Raw genomic sequence first — 12,634 nt, 5'->3', positions numbered from 1 at the left:
GATCCTTGCTGTTTCTGTAGGTGTCTCTGGGGAACGAATTTGAGGGCATGGGGAAGGCTCTATGTGGGACAGGTGTGTTAGCAGATAAATTCTTCTCAGTTATTAGAGAACTACTAATAGATAGGAAGAAAAGCTTAAGGGGTACCTGGGTGGCTCAGTCGGTTGAGTGTCTGACTGGCTCAAGTCATAATCTCACAGTTCATGAGTCTGAGCCCCGCAGCAGGCTGTCTGCTGCCAGCATGGAGCCTGCTTCAAACCCTGTCCTCCTCTCTCTGCCCCTCCCCCACTTGCTAGTGCACTTTCTTGCTCTCTCTCCTTCTCTCTCTCTTTCAAAAATAAATAAACATTTGGGGCGCCTGGGTGGCTCAGTTGGTTAAGCGTCCGACTTCGGCTCAGGTCATGATCTCACGTTAGTGGGTTTGAGCCCCGCATCGGGCTCTGTGCTGACAGCTCAGAGCCTGGAGCCTGTTTCAGATTCTGTGTCTCCCTCTCTCTCTGCCCCTCCCCCACTTGCACTCTATCTCTCTCTGTCTCAAAAATAAATAAACATAAATAAATAAACATTAAAAAAAGGAAAAAAAGCTGAAAAGTTGATGAGAAAGATCTAATCATCTATGGAGAGATGAGGAGATTCTAACTTAATATATTTATCACATATTGTGTTCTTGTGTATGATGTACTGTTCTAGGTACTGAGGATCCGTCAGCGAAAAAAATCTATAGGTTACTTTTTAGGAGGAAGGGGCAGATATTTAAAGAAAGATGTTTTGTATTATGTAGTAAAAATAAAAAATATAGCAAATGTACAGCAAATGATAGTATCAGCAGTTTTGCTATAGAGAAGTTAACAAAGCAGGTCCTGATGAGAAGGCATAAAAGGAGACTGAATGAAAACTAAGAGTCATGCTGATGTCGGAGGAGAGTGATTCTATGTAGAGAGACAAACAAGTGCAAAGTTTCTGAGGCAGCAGTGACTTTTGTGCTTTTGACATTGAGGAACTGGAGAGAAAGGCAGGGTGGATGAAGCTCAAAACAAGTATGCTAAGTGAAGAAGTCAGCCTCAAAAGATCATATATTATAATTCCACTCTTATTATACATTATAATATAAATACACAAGATTGTAAAATATAAAAACACAAGACTGATGATTTCCTAAGGCTCAAGTTCAGAATGGGGTGACTACTAATGGCACGAGGCTTGTTTTCATGTGATAGAAATGTTCTAGAATTGGACTGTGGTGTTAGTTATCCAGTTCCATAAGTTTACTAGAATCATTGCATTGTACTGTTGAAATTAATGCATTTGATAGAAATATTACTTGATAAAATTGTTTTTTAAAAAAGGTCATGTAAATATCACGAGTGGGATCACTCCACTCAGGAGAAGAGCAGTGCAAAAGCCCAGGGGCCACAGTGGGTTTAGTGTATTTAACAGGAAGGATGTGTTTTGGGATGGGCAAGTAAAGACCGGAAAAACTTATGGGTTGCACAAGGTTCTTGGTAGGAAGGGCTTCAGTTTGTCTGTCTACCAGTAGAAGAAGACAAACTAGCAAGCTTACCCTGATGGGGTGAAATTTATCATGCTACATAAACTGAGAGTGACGTGTTTAAAATTATTACAAAGAGTGCTTTTCATTCTGCTACTGACCTACTTCTCTTGTCCATTTTCTTCTCTATATTGAATATTAATGTTTTGCCCAATTCCAAATCTCTACATAATCAGTATCCTTTCTATTTCTGCCTTTCTTATCATGTCCCCTTCAACATTCCAGCCCTACAGGAGTCTGTGAGCAAGAAGAGCCTCAGTTGTCAGGAAAGGTAGAAGCCAGGGGAGCGCTGCAATGGATTTTCTAGCACAGGTAAACTTTAAGAGGGAGTTGACCTACCCCATCTGCCTGGAGCTTCTGACAGAGCCCCTGAGCCTGGACTGTGGCCACACCTTCTGCTGAGATTGCATCACTGCAAAGAACAGGGACTCACCAAGGAGGGGAGAGCAACTGTCCTGTGTGCCAGTGCAAATATCAGCTTCAGAATCTCTGACCTAACCACCCTCTGGCCGGCATTGTGGAGAGAGTCAGGGAAAATAGGAGCCCACAGAAGAAAAAGTTCTGTGAGAATCATGGAAAAACACTCTGTGTCTTCTGTAAGGAGCATGGGAAGGCTGGTTGCCAGCACACTGCAGTGTCTCAGGAGCATCACGGTCATCATATATTCCTCACAGAGAAGGTGGTCAAGGAATGTCAGGTAGGCTCAAGGGTGAAAGAAGATGGGGCAGGATGATACCTGAAATGAATTCTTCACTTTTTAAGCCTATTTTCCTCCCCTTGCCATCATAAAACTGAGCTCTGAAATCTCTTTTCCATACCCTTTTCTCAGCTTCTGAGACCTAAAGGATATTTCTGTGCATTCTTTCATCTGATCAGGAATGAGTCTAGATTAGAGACCCTTAGCAAAGAGAAGTTGGATGAATGGAGAAATGCTTCCCAAGATAAAATCTGATAGCCGCTTTGAGCAGAAGGGTTCTTGGGGAACATGGCTGGTTGGATGTGGAGAATGCTGTCAATGAGAGGAAAGGAATTTCCTTGCTGCAGGATCACTTCTTCCTCTAGGAAAAGAGAGAATCAGGTTACTCTTGATCAAGGGGTGATAACTTGCAGCACACAGGGATAAAGAATGCATTAACCTCTTCAGATTTTTGTCTACATAGTAGATTCTAATCATCAGTTTCATTTCCGTAACCTAGTCTCTTCTGTGATGAGTCTTATTTCTTCCTTCTATCCAGGTGCTAAGAAAGCTCATAACTTGACTCTGGTGATTCTTTTTCTCATAGGAGAAACTCCAGGCAACTCTGAAGAAGCTGAGGAAGGAGCAGCAGAAAGTAGAAGAGCTTGAAGTTGACATCAGAGAGGAGAGAGATTCCTGGAAGGCAGGAAAATATTTCCTGAGGGAGTTCTGAGGCAGGAAACAAGGCAGCATCTTAGTCCAGTCACAAGGAGGCCCCTTTCTCTTGGTTACCTCACAATTAATGAGTTCAGAAGATATTTGATTAGTCCTCATTTCATTCCTCCCCTGTTGGAATTGGGTTCCAGAGGGTAGACATATCACAAATAAAACCAAATATTTGGAGGTGAAGGCATAGGAGAAAGCCATGTAAAAATGACTAATGAATCCCATGTTCCATATCCATCATCAAGTTTGAGGCACTAATACTTCCAGAAAACATATTGAGAAAAGCCCAGTGTTCCCTATTTAGGAGGTGTGGGTGGAAGAGGGCTTACTATGCAGTGTGGCATGATTATCCAGGACAGATATCTGCAAGCCAAGCCTCATCCAGGTGTCATATTGTGTCTGAGGGTGGGCCCTGGTAAAGTAGACTTTAATATATTCCTTTGGAAGAAACTCAAAGGAAAGTCATGGGGAAATGGCTTTCTCAGTAGTTGCTCACTACCTCATTGAGAAGTCCCTGAGGAAGATAATTCTTGTCTTGGCTCCCAGGCCCAGACAAAGTAGGCCCTTGGCCAAACAGACTGACTGCCTCTTTCTCTTCCCATCCCCAAAGAATCATATGCAGACTGAGAGACAAAGGATTCTGAAAGAGTTTAATGAAATGAAAGGCCTCCTGGACAGCGAGGAGAAGAGAGTGTTGCAAAAGCTGGAGGAAGACAAAGTAAATGTGTTGGATAACTTGGTAGAGGCCAGAGACTAGCTGGACTGGCAGAGGCAGTATTTGAGAGGGCTCACTCATCTCACACATTGAGCATCAGATATGGGGGTCCTCAGAAGACATACTGCAGGTAAGGCTTCGGTTGGAGCGTTTACATGATGAGATTTAGGGGAAACAGAGAGTAAATTTCCTTCCCTGCTGGATTCCTTCATTTTCTTCCTTATGGTGACATTGAAAGGCTCTTGGGCCCCTCCATACCCCCTCTCAATCATTTCAAAGCTTGGAGGGATAATTCAAAGAATGGCAAAGAAAATTGCCGTTGTTAGCAATTCATAAAAGGCAGTGCAAAAAAATTTGAAGACAAGATTCTTTATAAGCTCCCCTTATCTATGATCTACCATTTGTAAGGCATCTCTTCATTAAGTTTGGTCAAATAACACAAATCTCTATTTACATTTGATTTTCTTGTTGTTGAGTACTAGACTGTGCAATATTTGTAGTTTTGATTTTCATTTCCCTAATATAGACCAATAATGTTGTGCATCTTTTCATGGGTTTATTGTCCATTTGTATATTTTCTTTGGAGAAGTATCTATTCAAATTTTTTCCCCATTTTTTGAATTGGCTTTTTGTTGTTGTTGCATTGTTGTAGTTTGTTGTATATTCTGTGACTAATACCTTATCAGATATATGATTTGCAAATATCATCTACCTTTTTGTGCATTGTCTCTTCATAGTGTTCTTTGCTGCATAGAAATTTTTAACTTTGGTGTAGTTCAACTTAGCGGTTTTTCTTTTATTCCTTGTGCTTTTTGTTGTTGTTGTTGTTATATCCAAGAAATCATTACCAAATCTAATATTGTGAATATTTTTGTCTTTGTTTTCTTCTAACAGTTATATAGTTTTATATCTCAAGTCTAGATCTTTAATTCATCTTGATTTATAATTTATATGTGATGCAAGTCATCTATGTTTAATAGTATTGTAACCATTGTATTATTTTGAGCCATTTTGGGGGGAAATAATTTGGTAAAAAGAATGAGGATATGGCAATCAGTGAAGGGATGGACTGTATGGGACTTTTGTTTGTCCAACCTCAATTCAATTACCTCCCTCCCTCTTTCTTTCTTTCTTTCTTTCTTTCTTTCTTTCTTTCTTTCTTTCTTTCTTTCTTTCTCTTTCTAGAACTTCTTGAATTACTCTTTGAAGAATCATTCTTACTCCCAGTCTATGTAGTTGGTTAGGGTTGATAAAATCAGTAGCTTTAGGGATGTGTCTCTCAATTCTAGGTAAGTCAGAATATCAGATTCTTATGTTTACCAATAATGCAGTAATTATTTTGACATAGGCATCTGACCCAATTCAGGTCAAAGATTTTTATGCCTTTGAATCTTACTGTCATGACTAGGAAAGAGAAATTCTCTTTTTCACTAGGTAGTATATAAGGGATTATCATTTAAACCAGGAGATTCAAGTTGATGCCACACAGAGCCTAAAAAGAAAGTCAATATTGCAAGTAGAAAATAGAATTAGAATTTTGAGAATAACAGATTCTGATGACAATATTTTCACTTAAAAACCACCTATGACGAAATTTACACCTGCCCCTGAATTTATTCATCTTTCTTTTAAATTTAAACCAGTTTTATTTGGGTTTTTGTCATATACAATAACAAGAAAAAGCCTAATTCAGAGAGTAAAACTTTATCCGAAATGTAGAGTCAACTGAAGGCCAGGTCTTCATTGGTATAAAAGGGGTTGGGCTGGAAAGAGGGAAACCAAATATATTGGTACATTTCTGTTCTATGATGGGAATAAAAAGATGGCTAAAAGATTTTGAGACCATGGACTGGATTGACAATACAATATTGAAATTCAGAGTAAGATATAGTTTCTAAGACTGTGACTGAGTATGTATTGGTATCATTTGGGGCAATGGAATATAAACAGTTGGCAACTAGTAAATTACATTTTAGACTTTCTCAGGTTCTGGTTCCTCTGGCTTATTTCATGCTCAAATATTGATGAGATTACCTATAGGTAACGGAGAGGAGGTATATAGAATGAGTGAAAGAAAGCCAGAGAAACATTTCACTTGAAGTGTTTGTTTGCATGTACCCGCAGCAAAAGAAAGGATACTTTTGGAGAACTATTATTATTGATTATTCATCTTTGACTCTCCAGAGCCTGGAATGATGTCTGGCACATATGTGTTTCACCTTTATCAGTCTCTGGAATAAATAAAAGCATAATGAATTAATGAGGTCTTCTCATGTACGTATTTGTTTAAAAATGTCAAGCCTCTTCTCTTCTTTTAAATATATCCCATCTCCAAGCACTGGAAGCATCTTTCTAACATCCTCACATGAGTCCTCAGGATGGTTGATCTGGGTCTTATCATATATTCTGTCCTCCATATTCTGATCATCTCTTTTTTCACACCTTAGCAAGGGATGTTAGAGGGTTAAGGAGGATAAAACTTTTTAAGGTAGGAGGGCTTATAACTCCTTGGAGAGTTGTCAGATCAAATCCAGGATGCATAATTAAATTTGAATTTCAGATAAATTATAAATCATTGTTTTAGTAGAAGGATATCCTAAATATTGCAGGAGTCTTGCTTAAGCTAAAGTATATTTTTACTTAAAATGAAAATTTAACTACCCATTTTTATTTTCTAAGTATACCAATCCTGTACTTGACTCATATTTTCTCTCTTCTCCAGGATTTGATTAATGTCATGAGAAGGTATGTGTGGGAGACCAGGTATGGTCCTTTTTTATGTGAAGACAGAATTATAGCCATGAGAGTTATCTTGGGATGAATAAGAAATTAAAAAAAACCCACAGAGCTGGGGAATTGGGAAATTATATCATTTTAAATTTTTGATCACAGGTGAAAGTTTTCAACGGAATTTGGGTGGTGGGAGGTCACAGAGTTAGGGCCAGTAAGAGCATGATTTCACTAATTTTAGTCAAACCTTAGTCTCTGCTTCAGCTTGTTTCCATATTTCATAGGTACCTGTCTTATTTCAGGGAGGATCCTATCCTCTATCTTCCAGACCCCAAGTTTTCCACAAAGGCAGCTCCTTTCATTTATTTTTCTTCCTGAAAATAGAAGAAACAAGCTCTTTCTAGTGGTTTCATTGGGGCTTCGGAAAAAAACAAAAAAAAACAAAAAAACAAAACAAACAAAAAAACCCAACCCCTGTCTTGGGGAACAATGGCTTTGGTCCTGGTGCCAATAATTAATTTCTACTTGCTTACACACTTTAGTATCTTATAGAAAATGTGGCCTTTTTGTGTCTAAAGTGGCCTATCCACATGGCAGCTTCAAGTTCTTCCCAAATACATGAAATTCAAACCACTAATTCATTTGGTTGTCATAACTTCTCCTTTTCCACATGTGTGTAATGTTTCCCCAGAGAATGTAACCTCAAATGTTATTCTCTAGACATCTGTACTGGGATACCAGGCTTTGGAGACCCTTCAGACTCTTAACATAGAGCTCCATACTTGATAACCTAAATCCCTCTGTAGCCAGGTTCTGGAGCTTCTTTACTGACCACCTGTCTGGGAACTCACATCTCTGGCCTCTCCCTGGTGGAACCCCTAGGGTGGCAGTGACTTCTTCATGTATCAAATACTTGATTTTTTTTAGAGGCATCAAATACCTGTTAAATGCATCATTATTTTATATAGTTTTATTATTTTAAGAGGTAGAGAGTATGGGGTTAGTTTCGCCATTTTAGAAGGAAGAACATGAGCTTCATTGAGGTGAAGACCCCTTCTGAAGATCACACAGAGGGCAAATGGAAAGGTATATGTGAGCAGATATTTTTTCTGGTTGCAGCATCAGGTCTCTCCCCGTTCCCCTCCTCAGGTCCTTCAGTGGAGAGGATTCAAGTACATCAGTGGAGTGAAAAGTGGGAGAAGCAGTGGTCTTGCAGAGGTCAGACATGTGGGGTGACCAATTTTGTCTTCTCTAGGAGTGAGAGCTTGATTTTGAAGAGGCCAAACATTGTTTCCAAGAAACCGAAGAGTGCATACCAAATTCCAGATCTGAAAGGGACGCTGCAAGTGTTTAAAGGTAAGGAGAGTCAGAGAAAGGGTGTGGGTGTCAAATTGTTGTAGTATTGGAGCAAAATGGGGAAGAGGATGTGGTTTCTAGATGAGGATAAAAGAGAGGATGTAGGCCTGACAAGCGGAGATAGATATATTGTGTGGAAGATGAGATCATATCTAAGGGGGAATGGTCAAGGTGTCTGATTCATCATTTCATTCACCAGTTGATAGCCACACAGGGCCTCATGCCTCCATTCTAGTGAGAAGCCAAGTATCAGGGTTTAATCCCTTTGCTTTTAACAACATCATTGAAACTTTTGTCATTTCAGAGCTGACAGAGATTCAACGCTACTGGGGTAAGAAGGAGTTACAGGTTCTTCAAACTGCCATGTTCTGATCCCTTTTAGAAGTTGTGGTTACTATCAGGTCCCATGATCTTAGCTTCATGTGCTCCTCCCCAAACATGCGTGCATACAACAGTTCTTAAGTGTGCTACTCAACTCTGACCCATCAACATGAGTTCCTCCCAGTCAGTTCCTGATGTTCCACCTCAAATGTCACAAGACACACCTGCTCTGTATCCTTCACCCAACCCTGTCATTTTTCCCACAGTGGACGTGATGCTGAAGCCAGTCAATGCTATTTTGAATATTACCATTTCTGTGGATAAAAGACAGGTAAAAGACAGGTAAATGGCATATAAGATTTCTCTCTTCAAAATATACATCTATGTGGTTTCTCTCTTTATGATGTCTTGGGCTGCCAGCATTTCTCCTAAAGCAAGTATTGCTGGGAAGTAGATGTGTCTGAGAAGATTGCCTGGATCCTGGGGGTGCACAGTAAAGCAAGAAGCCCCAAGAGAAAAGGGAGTTCTGGGTTTGTTTTTGACCCGAATGTATATCTTCCAGATGTTTACTCCAGATACAAACCTCAATTTGGCTACTGGGTTATTGGGTTACAGAATGACTCTGGTTATAAGGTTTTTGAGGAGTCTTCCACCTTTGATCCCAAGGTCTTGACTCTTTGCATGACTGTCCCTCCCCGTATTGGGGTTTTCCTAGACTATGAAGCAGGCATTGTCTCATTTTTCAATATCGCAAACCATGGGTCACTCATCTACGAGTTTTCTAGATGTCAGTTTTTTCAGACTACTTATCCATATTTTAATCCTTGGAATTGTCCAGGCTCCATCATCCTGTGCCCACCAAGCTCCTGAACCTTCTTGGCACCCCCCTCACTTTTGTGTAGTGCTCCTTGTCCTTGGGGCTCATCTCCTACACCTGAGCTCATCTGCACCATTCTGAAACCTCTTCCTTCTTTTCTCTATCTTTTATTTTAGAATGTCTTTGGAAGAGTCTGCTAGCACTGCTGTAACAAATTACCACAGAGTGGGTGGCTTAAACAACAGAAATTTCTTGTCTCACAGTTGTGGAGGCTGGAAGTCTAACACCAAGGTGTCAGCAAAGTTGGCTTTTTTCTGAGGGCTGTGAGGGAAGGGTCTGTTCCTTGCATTGTAGGTGGCTGTCTTCTCTCTGTGTCTATTCATATCACCTTCCTACTGTTGCATGCCTTTGTGTCTAAATCTCCCCTTTCTAAGGACACTAATCAGATTGGAGCAGGGCCCATCCTAATTACATCATTTGACTTAATCACCCCTGTAAAGACCCTCTCTCCAAAAGATCACACTCTGAAATATTGGGGGTTAGGATTGTAACATATGAACTTAAGGGGAACACAAGTCAACTCAACAGTCTTTTGCATGTCTTTGCCATGCAGCGAAAGCTTTAACCTTTTTCTACATAATATTTTGTTCTCACTAGGGAAGAATATTTTTTTTCTTATTCGTTTTTGTTTATCATGAGGAGAGGATGCTTATTTGCAAAGGGAACACATGTAATCCTTTCTGTAGAAAGACCAGTATTGCTGTACCACATCTGACATCTCTTTTCCTCATTCCCTCTGCTGTTTAATGGAATTAACAAGGAAAACTTATCAATTCTACCCCCATACATAGGACTTAGGACAGTGCATAGGAATCTGTCATTTGGTAGTGAATCCTTCAGAGTGTGTTGCTTTACAATGGCACCCCTTTATATGACGGAGTTAAAGCAGAAGTGCACAAATAAAATATTTACCAAGAGTGGATTTTTGGTGCTCAGAGTTTCTGAGGTCAAATCTCATGTCTTTACTTACAAGTTGCATAAACTTGAACAAGTTACTTAGCACCTCTTGGTCTCATTTTCCTAAAATAAAAATTCATATTAAAGATTGTACCTACTTCCTAGGGTCACTTTGAGAAACCAAATTTTATTAGATGTGAAGCACTTATCTAAGAGTCTTACATGAAAGAGTGAACATTTGTTATTGCTGAAAAAATATAAGCTGTATTAATGAGGAACAATTTTTTGTTTTGTTCTGGTTTAGTTTTGCTTTAATAAAATGATAATTGGCTCACTGAAGTCTCTTTTCCCAGATTCCAAAACTCCACCGCAGACAATATGAGTTTTCATGTTGTGTCGTGTAGAGAGGGTCATGTCTAGGCTCAGCTGTGCTGATGAAAGACAGCCTTCTGGTGTTCAGTCCTTGTCCTTGTGGTGAAACATCTGAGTATACCTCTGCATTTACCACCCTATGCACTCTTCTTCTCCTTCTCCTCCTCCTCCTCCTCTCCCCTCTCTTCCCACTCCCCATCTCCTCCCCCCTCCTTCTTCCTCCTCCTCTTTCTCTTCCTCCCTCTCCCTCCTCCTTCTTCTGCTTCTTTTTCTTCTTCTTCCTCTTCTTTGTCAGAATATGAAATGAAGAATAGAACTACCTAGGATAGTGAAGACACAGATTGCTCATTGAGAAGCATGCATTATAAAATAGAGCAGACTATGCCACTGTACAAAATTTGAATCAAGATTCACAGGACTTTAGAGAAAGATGCATACCTTGGCCATGCTGGATGAAAATGAAAGTGTCTGGCGCTGGATCAATATTTATATATCTGTCTATATACACACATGCATACACACGCATGTACACCTATGGGTATATATACCTGTAACCATTTGTATAAATACGTGAATATATATTAACATCATTCTGGTTAGTCTTTACAAATATCCTAAGAGGAAGAAATTTATATCAGGAGATTAAAAGGGTTTACAAACGGAAGAAAAAAATTCTAGAAGTTTGTAAGCTGTTAGAATTTTTTCCTAAGGTTTCAAGGTTAATGAGTGAGAGAGGCAGGAATAGTACCAGCTGTGTGCTACTCCCACACCTGTGTGCTGTCCTCTGCACCACACCACAGAGAAGGCAGCAACTTGACTCCCAAGGACATTGGGAAGGAGGGAGAGCCAGGAAATGCTGCCTGCAGGAGGAGCCTGGCCATCTTAGGGCAAACCTTAGGTGCCATGAAATTCAATTTGATATGCTCAATCCATATAGCCCAAATGAGACAGTAGTAGGTCATAGATAATATTATGCTGAGATGCTTCATGGCCACCATGCTACTGCGGATGACATGAAGAAAATGTCCCCACCTTTTAGTGTAGACGGTGAACACTATAATTGGACAGTTACAAAGCTGGACTCTGAAAACAGACCAAATTTTGTGTAATGATATTATCCCTTTGTGGCCCTTATCACATTAACTAATTTTTATCAGATTCAATTTTTCGTGTATAAAACAAATAAAAATAATAAAACTTACCTGATGGGGATGTTGTGGAAATTAAATAATAGGTTAGTTGTAACAACCTGCTGTTTTCTAGCACATAAGCATTGACCAAGAGTGTGCCTATTGATGCTTTTTATTGGTTTATTTTCTGACTTGAAATAAATGATTTTAAGAAAGCACATCCATTCATTTTAAAATAATTAACTTTGCTTTCAAGAAATAGGATAATTTGAGTAAAGAATCAGTGTTTAAAATTTTTTTCTATCCAGTTAAAATAAATATTACGTTATTGTAAAAATTACTTCATTCTCATCATCTCCTGTAATTGTAATAGCCTCTTTAACTTAATAGACTATATGAAATTGTATTTATTTTCTCCTGCTATGTAACAAATTATCACAAATTTAGTGGTAGGTTTAAATTTTAGGCTTAAAAGAATACACAATAATTATGTCATGGTTTCTGTGGATCAGGAATCTGGGTAAAGTTTTTCTGGGTTCTCTCCTTTAGGGTCTCACCGGAGTATGCTCAAGGTGCCAGCTGACATACAGATGAGAGCAGAGAAGTGGCCCGACCTAAACTGTTTTCAGATATAAACAAGACTAGGAATTAAGCAGATCCCTCTGTCTCTAGTAGGGACCAGATGCTCTTTGCCAACGTTAGAGTTCAATGAGAAGATTGAAGAGAATTGCACTTTTTAGGCATTTTATACATCCATGCACTGGTTACTGTGATCCCTTAATCCCTGGCACCAAATGAAGAAAAAACAGACACTATGCTCTGATTTGGGGTCTGAAGCCACCACCATTTAAAGAAAAAACTATTCAGGGCACTTGTTAAAGATGTAAGGTAAGGAGGACTTTATTCTAGAGGGGCTGCTACAATGGGGTTTTGTAGTGGGAGAGAGAGATTGGCTCAACTATGAGTACAATAAACAAAGTGGGGATTTAGAGCCAAGGAACAGGGTCAGAGGTTACTAAATGGGATACTAAGGGGCCTGAGTTCAGTTCAGGAGAGAATCTTTGTTAGCACCCAGGCCTTTGCCCAAACCTGACAATGGGTAGGTGTCTCTGGGCCCCTACAAACTTCTACTGTGATGCCCCCCACTGCTGAAAGTATTATTGATATTGTTAAATTGTCTGTGTGCACCTTTGCTAGTCTTTGCCCCCGAGCCATGTTAGGGATATTTTTGTGGGGCATGTGGAGGACTGTAAGCCAACATGATTCCTGGGCAATAGTAAATGGCCT

General features: G+C 39.6%; 1 pseudogene; it reads left to right on the top strand.

The window, feature by feature from the left end:
• Nucleotides 1-520: 520 nt before the first annotated feature.
• LOC109259983 (E3 ubiquitin-protein ligase TRIM22-like) lies at nt 521-11,567 on the top strand (annotated as a pseudogene).
• Nucleotides 11,568-12,634: the final 1,067 nt, after the last annotated feature.

This window comes from Panthera pardus, unplaced genomic scaffold (genome assembly GCF_024362965.1).
Source record: "Panthera pardus isolate Hobbes unplaced genomic scaffold, ASM2436296v1 HiC_scaffold_12, whole genome shotgun sequence".
In the NCBI taxonomy this organism is placed as follows: domain Eukaryota; kingdom Metazoa; phylum Chordata; class Mammalia; order Carnivora; family Felidae; genus Panthera; species Panthera pardus.
This window is presented reverse-complemented; position numbering and strand designations above follow the sequence as displayed.